Source organism: Schistocerca cancellata, unplaced genomic scaffold (assembly GCF_023864275.1).
Source record: "Schistocerca cancellata isolate TAMUIC-IGC-003103 unplaced genomic scaffold, iqSchCanc2.1 HiC_scaffold_417, whole genome shotgun sequence".
Classification (NCBI taxonomy): domain Eukaryota; kingdom Metazoa; phylum Arthropoda; class Insecta; order Orthoptera; family Acrididae; genus Schistocerca; species Schistocerca cancellata.
Window position 1 is genome coordinate 466,290 of NW_026046434.1, and position 10,611 is coordinate 476,900.

Here is a 10,611-nt window from a genome sequence, read left to right on the forward strand (position 1 = left end):
CCTCCTATCCAGCTGCTTTCCTTCATCAAAAACAGCAGGCTGAAGCTGTCACCTTATGTTTCACCACTTGTGAGTCAGAATCTTACAACGACCCTTTCACTGAATGGGAATTTCTTTCTGCTCTATCTTCTTCTCATGATACGGCCCCTGGCCCAGATTCCATTCATAACCAGCTGCTTCAACATCTCAGTGCTCCACAACGGCACCATCTTCTTCGGGTGTTTAACCGTATCTGGCTCCAGGGTGACTTCCCTTCTCAGTGGAGGGATAGCATTGTGGTTCCTGTCCTTAAGCCTGGTCAGAACCCCCTATCTGTTGACAGCTATCGGCCAATTAGTTTGACCAATGTTGGTTGTAAGTTACTTGAACGGCTGGTAGCCCGTCGGCTCACTTGGGTCCTCGAATCTCGGGATCTATTGTCCCCTTACCAGTGTGGCTTTCGAGAGGGACGCTCTCCAATCGATCATTTACTTCGCTTGGAATCCGCAGTTCGGCAGGCTTTTTCCCAGCGCCGCCATTTGGTTGCGGTGTTTTTTGACCTTCGCAAGGCCTATGACACGGCCTGGCGCCATCACATCTTACTAACCCTTCATCAGTGGGGTCTTCGGGGCCCACTCCCGATTTTTATCCGCCAGTTCCTGATCCATCGGTCATTCAGAGTTAGGGTTGGTACTGCTTTTAGTTCTCCACGGACCCAGGAGATGGGCATCCCACAGGGTTCTGTCTTGAGTGTCCTTCTTTTCCTCATTGCTATCGATGGACTTGTGGCCTCTGTCGGTCCCTTGGTCGCCCCTGCCCTGTATGTGGATGATTTCTGCATTTGGGTTAGTTCCTCCTCGATGCCATCTGCAGAACGGCAGCTCCAGGTGGCTATACGGCGTGCCTCTGCATGGACCCTTTCACACGGGTTTCAATTCTCTCCTTTAAAATCGCGGGTGGTCCACTTCTGTCGCCGTACTACGGTCCACCCTGATCCAGAGCTCTATCTCGCTGCACAAAGATTGCCTGTGGTTCCACAGTTTCGTTTCCTAGGTCTTCTTTTTGACAACAAGCTCACTTGGCTGCCCCATATCAGACTCCTGAAGGTAGGATGTTTCCGTAAACTCAATGTCCTTCGCTTCCTTGCCCACTCCTCTTGGGGTGCGGACCGTTCCCTCCTCCTCCGTCTTTATCGTGCTCTAGTTCTGTCACGTTTGGACTATGGTTGACAAGTTTATGGTTCAGCTGCTCCTTCCACGCTGCACGTGCTGGATCCAGTCCACCATCGTGGTATCCGTTTGGCCACCGGTGCCTTCCCTACTAGCCCTGTTGATAGTCTCCTGGTTGAAGCTGGGATCCCCCCCCCTTTCTGTTCGGCGGTCCCAGCTTCTGGTGTCTTATGCCCTTACTATCCGTTCTTCTCCCGCTCATCCTTCCTATTCTATCCTATTTCCAGACCATGGACGTCGCCCGCCTGACTCCCGCCCTCGGGCGGGTTTACCGGTTGGGCTGCGCCTTGCGTCTCTTAACCGTGATTTTCGGCTTCCTTCTTTGTCCTGTCTTCCTCGCTCCCTCCCCTCCACCCCTCCTTGGTTAGTTCCTCGGCCTCGAATTCGGATGGATCTCCGCCGCGGTCCGAAAGATTCCATCCCCCCGGTGGTGTTCCGTTCCTTTTTCCGCCAAATTTTATGGGAGTTTCGGGATGCTGTTGTTTTTTACACTGATGGCTCTAAATCTGCTGATCATGTTGGGTATGCCTTCACGTCCTTTGTTGGAACGGATAATCATCTGCTGCCACCCTCATGTGGGGTGTTTACTGCGGAATTGATGGCAATTTCCCGGGCCCTTACCTTTATTAAACAATACCCACACAACCGCGTTTTGTTATGTACGGATTCGATGAGTGGCCTTCTTGCTATTGACCGGTGTTTTTCGCGCCATCCTTTGGTCTCTGCCATCCATGACCATCTCGCTGATCTTCACCGTGCTGCTTGTTCCATTGACTTCCTATGGGTCCCGGGCCATGTGTGTATCCCGGGTAATGAGCTCGCTGATCGTTTGGCTGGGGGAGCAGTTACTTACCCCCCGTTTTCTGTAACCCCTCCTGCAGCGGATTTACGGCTTCACATCAAATCCCACTTTGCACAGTCATGGGCCAGTTCTAGGGAGGCTACTCCACTGTCTAATAAACTTCGTGCCCTTAAGGTGAATCCAGGCCCATGGCGTTCTTCCTTTCGCCTCTCTCGCAAGGACTCGACCACACTGTGTCATCTCCGCATTGGCCATACCAGGCTGACCCATGGTTTCCTTTTGCGTGATGAGCCACCCCCGCTATGTGGTTGTGGAGCCTTCCAGTCAGTGGCCCACATTTTGGTTGAATGCCCCCTTCTTTTGGCTCTGCGTGCTAAGTATAGACTCCCCCACACTTTACCTTTGATGTTGGCTGACGATTCCCGGATGGTCTCTCTGGTTCTAGGTTTCCTCCGGGAGAGTGGTTTTTATTCTCAGTTTTAAAGTTTTTAATCTCCCTCTGGTGTTGGGGCAGGGCGGTGAGTGTTTGGGTGTCTCCCACTGTAGGCAGTGTTCAGAAATTCCCGATTCACCTCCCTGACTGGAATCCTCTTTTCTTTCCCTTTTACTCTGTTTTTACCCCTTCTTTTTAAGGCTTGGTTAGTTTTTCTATTCGCATACGTACTTTCTGCATTATAGCGGTTGTACCTTTTAAGTCACAGGTGGTCTTGCCTATGCTGCTTCAGCATAGTGTTCAGTTCGTTCTCTTGCCAACTTCCCTCGTTTGTTTTTACTAATGACAACGTGACTGCCCTTTTACGTTTCCCCTTTTTCCGTTTTATTGTTCTGCCTTTTCTGAGATGTCCCGTTAGCAGAATGGAGTCTATTTGAAACAAGGGACTGATGACCTTGCTGTTTGGTCCCTTTAACCTCAAACAACCAACCAACCAACCAAGCCTGCCGCCTGCCGGTGCTCGCCGCCGCCGCCTGCTGTCCGTCCGTCTGTTTCGCCTCCGCCTGCTGTCCGTCCGTCTGTTCGCCGCCGCCTGCTGTCCGTCCGTCTGTTCGCCGCCGCCGCCGCCGCCGCCAGCCGTCTGACCCTGGTCTTCGTCCGTCTGCGTCTTCGCCTGTTCCCTGTTGTGTCCTTTCCTTTTCGTGCTGTGCGTTTTTTCTTCCTGTCGCCATGTCCGCCCCCACCACCACCGTCACTACTACCACCACTGCCATCGTCCATACATCCCCTTCCGCCGCCTCCACCACTATAACTTGGTGTGCCCAGTCCCCCCCCTCCTTCCATCCCACCTCTCCTCACTCTCCCTTCACCCTCTATCTTTGTCGCCCCCTCTCCCGCTTCTTCCTCTCGCTCGTCTCGTTCTGAGCCTTTCCCCCCACTCCCCCAGCCTGTCACTGCAGCTCCGGCTCGGGTGATGGCCCGTCGGGCCTCTGTCCACGCCCAGCTCTCCCCGTCACCTTCGCCATCACTGCCGCCACTGCCACCGTCATCGTCATCGTCGCCGTCGCCTTCGCCTTCACCGTCCCCATCTCCGGTGCCGACTCCTGCCCCGGTACCTGCCACTCCCCGCCACATTCCAATTGTTCCCGTCCCCCACACCACCTCCGCCGCCGTCAAGCGCTCCAGTGGCACTCCTGTCTCGCCTGCTCCGAAAAAGGCTCCGCCTCGTCCCCCTTCCCCCAACCCTGATGCCATGGATGTCTCCCCGCCCGTCCCTGCCCCCTCCTCCTCCTCCTCTACACCCTCCTCCTACCACTACCTCCTCTCCCGTCCAGATCCCTCCCTCCTTGAAGCCCGGAACCTCACCCTCTTCCTTCGCCAGAAATGTCCTGGTGCCCCCATCTCCCTCCTCACTCCTCGCCGTGATTCGGTACTCATCTCCTCCCCCAGCCCTACCCTCCACACGGACCTCCTTTCCCGCATCCCTATCACCCGCTTTGGCCCTCATGCCTCTCTCACCCCTGCTCCATCGCCACCTCCCTTCCGCCAATGCCAACCTCCGCGTCGCCCGCCGACCCTCACCGCCGTGATCACTCGGCTCAGTCCAGTGATCACGGAGGAGGAGGTGTTGGCGGAGCTTCAGGCCCATCCCCATCTGGAGGTGCGTGCGGTTCGCCGGATCCATAACGCTGCCGGCCCCACCCGCCTTATGCGCGTTTTCTCTGAGCATGGCCCCTCCATAGACAGTCTCCTGAAGGAGGGTGCCCTCCTTTTTAACCAGCGTTATAAAGTTGACCCCTCCCGTTCCCCTCCTCAATCCCTCCGCTGCCAACGGTGCTTGCGATATAATGCGCACCCAACATCAGAGTGCCGCGAGGCCCCCACCTGCCCGCACTGTAGGCAAGCTCACTTTTTACGGCAGTGCCCCAATCTCCAGTCCCCCCCTCCTGTAATACCTGTAACCTCCCTCATCCCACCTACTCCCAGAAGCCTAAGGCCCGACCCCCTCCTACCACTCCTGAACTCAACGTTCCTGTCCGCCCTCTGGACGCCCCCACCCCTCCCGGCAACTCCCTTCGCCCACCCCCTACCGCTGAGGACATCATCCGATTCCTCACCATTGTCCTGCAGAATGTACATCCTTTTCAGCGCCCACACACCCTCCAACAGATCTCCCTCGCCGCCCGATCCGTTTTCCACCTCAAAATGTACGCCACCTACTCTAACAACCAGGCCCATTTCACCTTCTCCCGTCTTTACACCCTCGTTTAAATCCCTGTCATGGCGCGACAGCAACGTATCCTTTTCAACAACATCCGCTCCCTTCCTGCAAACAAGAACCTCTTTCTCCATACCCTTGCCACCCACTGCGTGGACGCCTTCCTCCTTAATGAAATCTTCCTCCAACCCCACCACACCGTCCACACTTCGCCCTACCTTCTCCACCACACCGATAATCCACTCCCGATTGCGCGTGGCGGAGTTGCCATTGGGCACCACCGCCAGATCCCCGTTCGGCTCCAGCTTCTCCTTCCCGACCCCACCGAACACCTGATCCTTAGTCTCTTCTTCCCTGGCCTTACCGTTATCTGCGCCACCATCTATGTCCGCCCTAACGCCCCTCTTCCCTTCGACTTCCTCTCCCACATTGACCGTACCTTCTCCTCCTACGTGATCGCCGCCGACCTCAACATCCATAGTCGTTCCGCCGCCCAGTTACGGCGGTGGCATCGGTTCCTCTCCTCCCTTCAAGGCGACCTCATTCCCATCCCCCAGCACACCCGTCCCGAATCCAACTCCACTCCTGATGTTATCCTCTCCTCCCCCAACCTCCTTGGCCGCATAACGGTGGATGTCTTGGAGCCTATTGGTAGCGACCATCTCCCTGTCCTCCTCACCATTTCAGACGGTCCTCGCCCTCGCCCCGACCCTCGTACTGATCCTCCCCCTAAGTATGTCCACGACTATTCCCGAGCCGACTGGAATGCCTACCGGGCTACACTTTCCACCCAGGTCGATAGCCTACCACCACCCTGACGATGTCACCCATGCCGCCTCCTTTCTCCAGCAGACCTTGTCTGAGGCCGTGGAGGCCCATGTCCCTACTGTCGCCATCCACCCCCACCGTCCTACCTTACCCCCACAGGCCGTTCTCCTCCTCCGTGAATCCCGTCGTCTCTACCGTGCCTTCCTCCGCACGCGTGACCCGGACACACTACGACGCCACCGGCAACTCCAGCGACACGTTCGTAATTTGCTCGCGGCTAAGAAACGCCGGGACTGGCGACAGACATGCACCCGTTTAAATGCTACCCTACCAATCAACTCATCCAAGTTCTGGTCGGCCTTCCGTCGCCTTACTGGAACTAAACCCTCCCCCTACTATCCTCTTCTCCACGATGATCGCCCTTTCCCTGACGCCCTTAGTAATGCCAACCATTTTGCCTCCTACCTCTCCGATGTTTTTTCCATCCCCGATGATCCCCAGTTCGATTACTCCCTCTTCCCGGATATCCGCGATCGAACTGACATCTCTGTCCCTCCCCTCGCTCCTGGTTTCCAGTACTTGGACAACATTCCACACACGGACCTCAATGCCCCTATCACTACACAGGATCTCATTGATACACTCCGCACAAAACGCAACACCGCTCCTGGTCACGATCGTGCCACCTACCGTCACCTTCGTGAAGCTCCTGTCTCTTTCCTCTCCACCCTGGCCAGGCTCTACAATGTAGTCCTGTCCACCGGTTACTACCCCGACCTGTGGAAAACCTCCCGTATCCTCATGTTCCTTAAAACTGGCAAACCGCCATCCACCGTCTCCTCTTACCGTCCTATCAGCCTTACCTCGGTCTTCAGCAAGGTCCTGGAATCTATCCTGACCCGACGCATCCACCAGCATCTCCGCCAGCACCGCCTCCTTCCCGTTACCCAGTGTGGCTTTCGGCCGTCCTTCTCTTCCGACGACCTTCTCCTTCACCTCACTCATCTCCTTTCCGAACAGCTTAATTCCCGTCGCTCCGCAATCTTCCTCTCCCTTGACCTCGAACGCGCTTATGACCACATCTGGCATTCCGGTCTCCTCTTCAAGCTCCAAACCTTCGCCCTTCCCATCAACTACGTCCGTCTGATCGGCTCCTTTCTCTCCCGTCGTCCGTCCTATGTCACAATCCATAACACAGATTCCTACACCTTTTTCCCCTCCGCCGGTGTGCCCCAAGGCTCCGGCCTCTCCCCCCTTCTGTACCTTCTGTACACGGCGGACATGCCGCCGCCGTCACCCCCCGTCCACCTTCTCCAGTTTGCCGATGACACCGCCTTCCTTGCCCTTGCCCCCAACCTGCAACGCTCCCAACGCCTTCTCCAATCCCATCTTGACCGCTTCACTGCTTGGTGCAACCAGTGGTTGGTTAAGGTCAATCCCTCCAAAACCAGGCGATCATTGTAGGCAAAACCACCCCTTCCTTCCGCCTCCTTGATTTCTATCTCACCGTCTATGGCCGTCCTATTGCCCTCACTCCCACCCTTCAGTACCTTAGCGTCACCCTCGACCGTCGCCTTTCCTGGACTCCCCATCTCCAGACAATCCAAGCCAAGGCACGTTCCCGCCTCCGTCTCCTCAAGCTCCTTTCTGGCCGTACGTGGGGTTTGGACCCCTCCACAATCCTCCACACCTATAAATCCCTCATCCACCCTATCCTTTGTTACGCCCATCCAGCCTGGATCTCCGCCCCCCCTACCTTCTATAAATCCCTCCAAATCCTTGAACACCATGCTCTCTGCCTTGCCTATCGCATCCGTCTCCCCTCCCCCACGCGGATCCTGTATGATCTCATCCCCTTCCCCCACCTCCTCCTTTTCCTTGAAAGGATACGGATCCTGTACACCTCCCGTAAACTTGATCCTCCTCACCCGCTCGTGTCCCCGATCCTCGCCCATCCCCGCCCGCTGCCGCGCCTGTATTCCCACATCCCACCTGGTCTCCATCTGTCCACTCTCCTTACCCTCTCCCAAGGAGGCTTCCGCCAGCTCCCCCTCCCTGATGATGTCCTCGTCCCCTCCATCTACCCCTCCTATCAACTTTGACCCTGCCCCCCCCCCCTTTCGGTGTCCTTTCCCTTAGGCACCCTCCCTCCCTTCTCTTCCCTTCCCTTCTTTTTCCTTTTCCCCCGTCTCCTCCCTCCACCCCTCTCCCCCCGGGCTACCTCTCCCTCTTCCACTCTCCTCCCTCTCTCCCCTGCCTGTGGCGTCTCTGCTATCCCCTCCCGCTCACCACACGCAAAGTGAACATTCGCGCGCCGGAGATCGTCGCCCTCGGTTTAGTGTCTGTGCCGTCGTGTTTGTGCATCAGTGTTTTTCGCCGTCCACGCTCCTTCGTTCACATGTGTCGTCTAACTCGTCAGTGTTTGTGCACAGTGCCGACAGTTTTCTTGTTTGTTTCGTCGAGTGTGAACGGCTTCATGTTTTTTACTTATTGTATCTACTGTTTTTTAACCGCCAATCTGTTCCCTCCTATGTCTCCCTTTCTTTTTTATTGTCATGCTTATGGCTGAAGAGCGGAGTCCACTTTTCCGCTGCCAGCCCACCTTTTATGGGGTGTTCAAATTACAATAAAGAAAAAAAAAATCTTGCTAGCAAAATCATACTTCACAGGATCATTTCTGTAGTATGTCTTCAACTCTCTCTAGTTCAAAGCTGGAGTAGACGTAACCATGATGATGAGTGGTAGCACTGTCCCTGAGCGTGAGGCTTGCGATCGAGATTCATCGCATCTTGGTTGTAATCGATGATCGTTCACCACATTCTGAGGGATGTGGGAAGGGAATAGCGCTTTCCGAGTGGTGGTTTTATTATATAGAATAGAAGCAAGCATAAGTCATACTTTTGGTATCGGGACCCGCGTCGTTGCAGAAATGTCGCTACAGGTTGTGGAAGGACTTTGATTGCGACATGTCATGAAAGCCTTGTGGGAGTTTCTCGAGTGGCACGGGGACGAGCCATTTGATTTGGCCTGCTCCAAGTGCTAGGCTTGGATGACAACGACGTACTTTTGAGTTACAAGAATGAGTGAGCAACACAAGAAGAGTGCAATTGATGACCATAAAAGGCTGACACACAACACAGTCTTGATAATCAGCACTAATGCATGATGTACGGAACATTTAGGAGGAGCACGTTTGGCTAACAAACATGAATTGAGTGATTTGCAAGGCACTGTTATCTGCAAGAAGGAATGCATGAAATTCGCAAATGAATAAGACTGGTTCAAATACTATCGGCAGAAATTTTATTTCTGTTGTCAACTAGTATTAATTAGTTGTGTGGGAGCACGGGGAAATTTCCCTTGCACCATACATCTACATACAGGTTGCGTCTGATGTGGCCTAGTTTTGCGTTCAAAGAACTATCTAGTTATCTGTTTTTTCAGTGAACGAGTGTGGTGGGGAGGAGAGAGATTAGTGTTAGATGCAGAGCAGTGCGGGCAGTTGTGTCTCTGACGGTGGGTCGCCGAGAGGAATTAGGCGTGCTGCCATCTGTCGGCAGGTGAGGTAATGAAGCAGCTTGAATGGTGACAGAAATGATGAAAATAGTTATCTAAAGAGTAATATCGACGACATTTGGCAGACACGTATTTCAGCGCTGACAGTTAGTTTGGGGTGTGTGCTTGCATGGCACTGGAAGTCTGTTGACGGTAGAGAAGTAGACAAGACGGAAAGAATTTTCCGCGTTCTCGCGGAGAAGCAATAGAGAAGCAGCCATAAGTATTGAAGTGAGGGCGTTGATCGGCACTCTGGTTTCCCTTCAAAACGAATAAATCTTTCGCCTTTTACTAAAGATTTCCGTGGAGGGGAACATTAAATGAGTCTATAAGGTATTTTTCGTAGTGCTCGGCTATTGCTGAGCCATAATCACAAGTAAAACGTAATGTAATTAGCAAGAGGTAGGTTGTGTTGTGAGAATGAAGGGCGTGGAGTAGCGGATCACGTTGGATCAGGTAGATGCTTTTTTAATTTGAAAATGTAATTGGCCGTTTCGTAGTATAATGAAACAAGTACATTTGCCCTGAAATGGCTTGCAGTGTGTTAGGCGATTGTGTAAAGAGAGAGAGAGCGCTATTTATTGTCCTGGAAACTCTTGGTGAACCCTTTCCGCATCTCAGTTCTAGATGATTTGAGGGTGTTTACTTGCACTGCAGTTGCACAACAGCATATAAGCCGATATTTGGAAGTGAATGATGAATTGAGAGGCTTTGTAATAAATACTAGTATGTGATTAGTAGATTGTGTTTTGAAACCCAAAATTATTTTTACCGCAGAAGTTTGTGATTTGTAGGTATGATGTGAGTGAGATTTGGGCTGTAGATGGTGGTTAGTTGGGCAGGATGAGCATTTGAATTGTTTTCAATAGAGTGGATATTAGTGGCACTGGCTTGTTGCCATAATGTGGCATTGGTTCTTTGTTCATAACAGTGTACTCAGTTTTGTAGAAGATTTAGGTGAGAAAGAGACAGTTGTTGAATATGACATAGATAGCTAGAGATGAATTGAGTAGCAATTTCCTGGTAGGTGTAGTTTGGGTATGATGTGTCTCAGTGAGAGATAAATCTTGAAATGGAAGGGTTGTTCCTAGCTACAGTCTTGGAAACTATGTATCTGCTGTTGACTCCAATGTTTTCAAGATTACTTGTGTACAAAATTGGCCAGACTTTGCAGTTTCTTCTTCAGTAAATCAGTGGAAGGTGGTGCAGATAATGGTATAAATGTTCAGTGCCTCCCTTGAGTTTTCTGGTCGCCGCCGCCCGGTGCTTGCCGCTGCCGCCGCCGCCGCCGCCGCCGCCGCCGCCTGGTCGCCGTCTCTCGGTGCTCGCCGCTTCTTCTGCCGCCGCCGCCGTCTCTCGGTGTTCGCTGCTGCCTGCAATCATGGACGCCCCAACTACCACCATCATCATCTACACCTCCCCGCTGTAACGTCATGGTGTGCTTCCTCTGGGATTAACCCGTCTCATCCACCTCCCCTACTCATAGTCTCCTCCCCATCTATCTACTCTCCATCACTATATCTCCAGCTGTACATCACTCCTGCTCCTACCCCTGCTACTGCACCTGCTGCTGCTCCTGCTCCTGCTCCTGCCTCTGCCCCTGCTCCCACCTCCCCTCCCGCTCCTG

General features: G+C 53.5%; 2 non-coding genes across 2 annotated transcripts; both read left to right on the top strand.

Moving 5' to 3' along the window:
* Window positions 1-8,081: 8,081 nt before the first annotated feature.
* Window positions 8,082-8,288, top strand: LOC126123051 (small nucleolar RNA U3). The gene has a single exon (XR_007526167.1). It is a non-coding gene; the product is annotated as a small nucleolar RNA U3 (small nucleolar RNA).
* A 943-nt stretch (window positions 8,289-9,231) lies between these two features.
* Window positions 9,232-9,350, top strand: LOC126123175 (U5 spliceosomal RNA). Its single transcript, XR_007526279.1, has one exon. It is a non-coding gene; the product is annotated as a U5 spliceosomal RNA (small nuclear RNA).
* The last annotated feature ends 1,261 nt before the right edge of the window (window positions 9,351-10,611 follow it).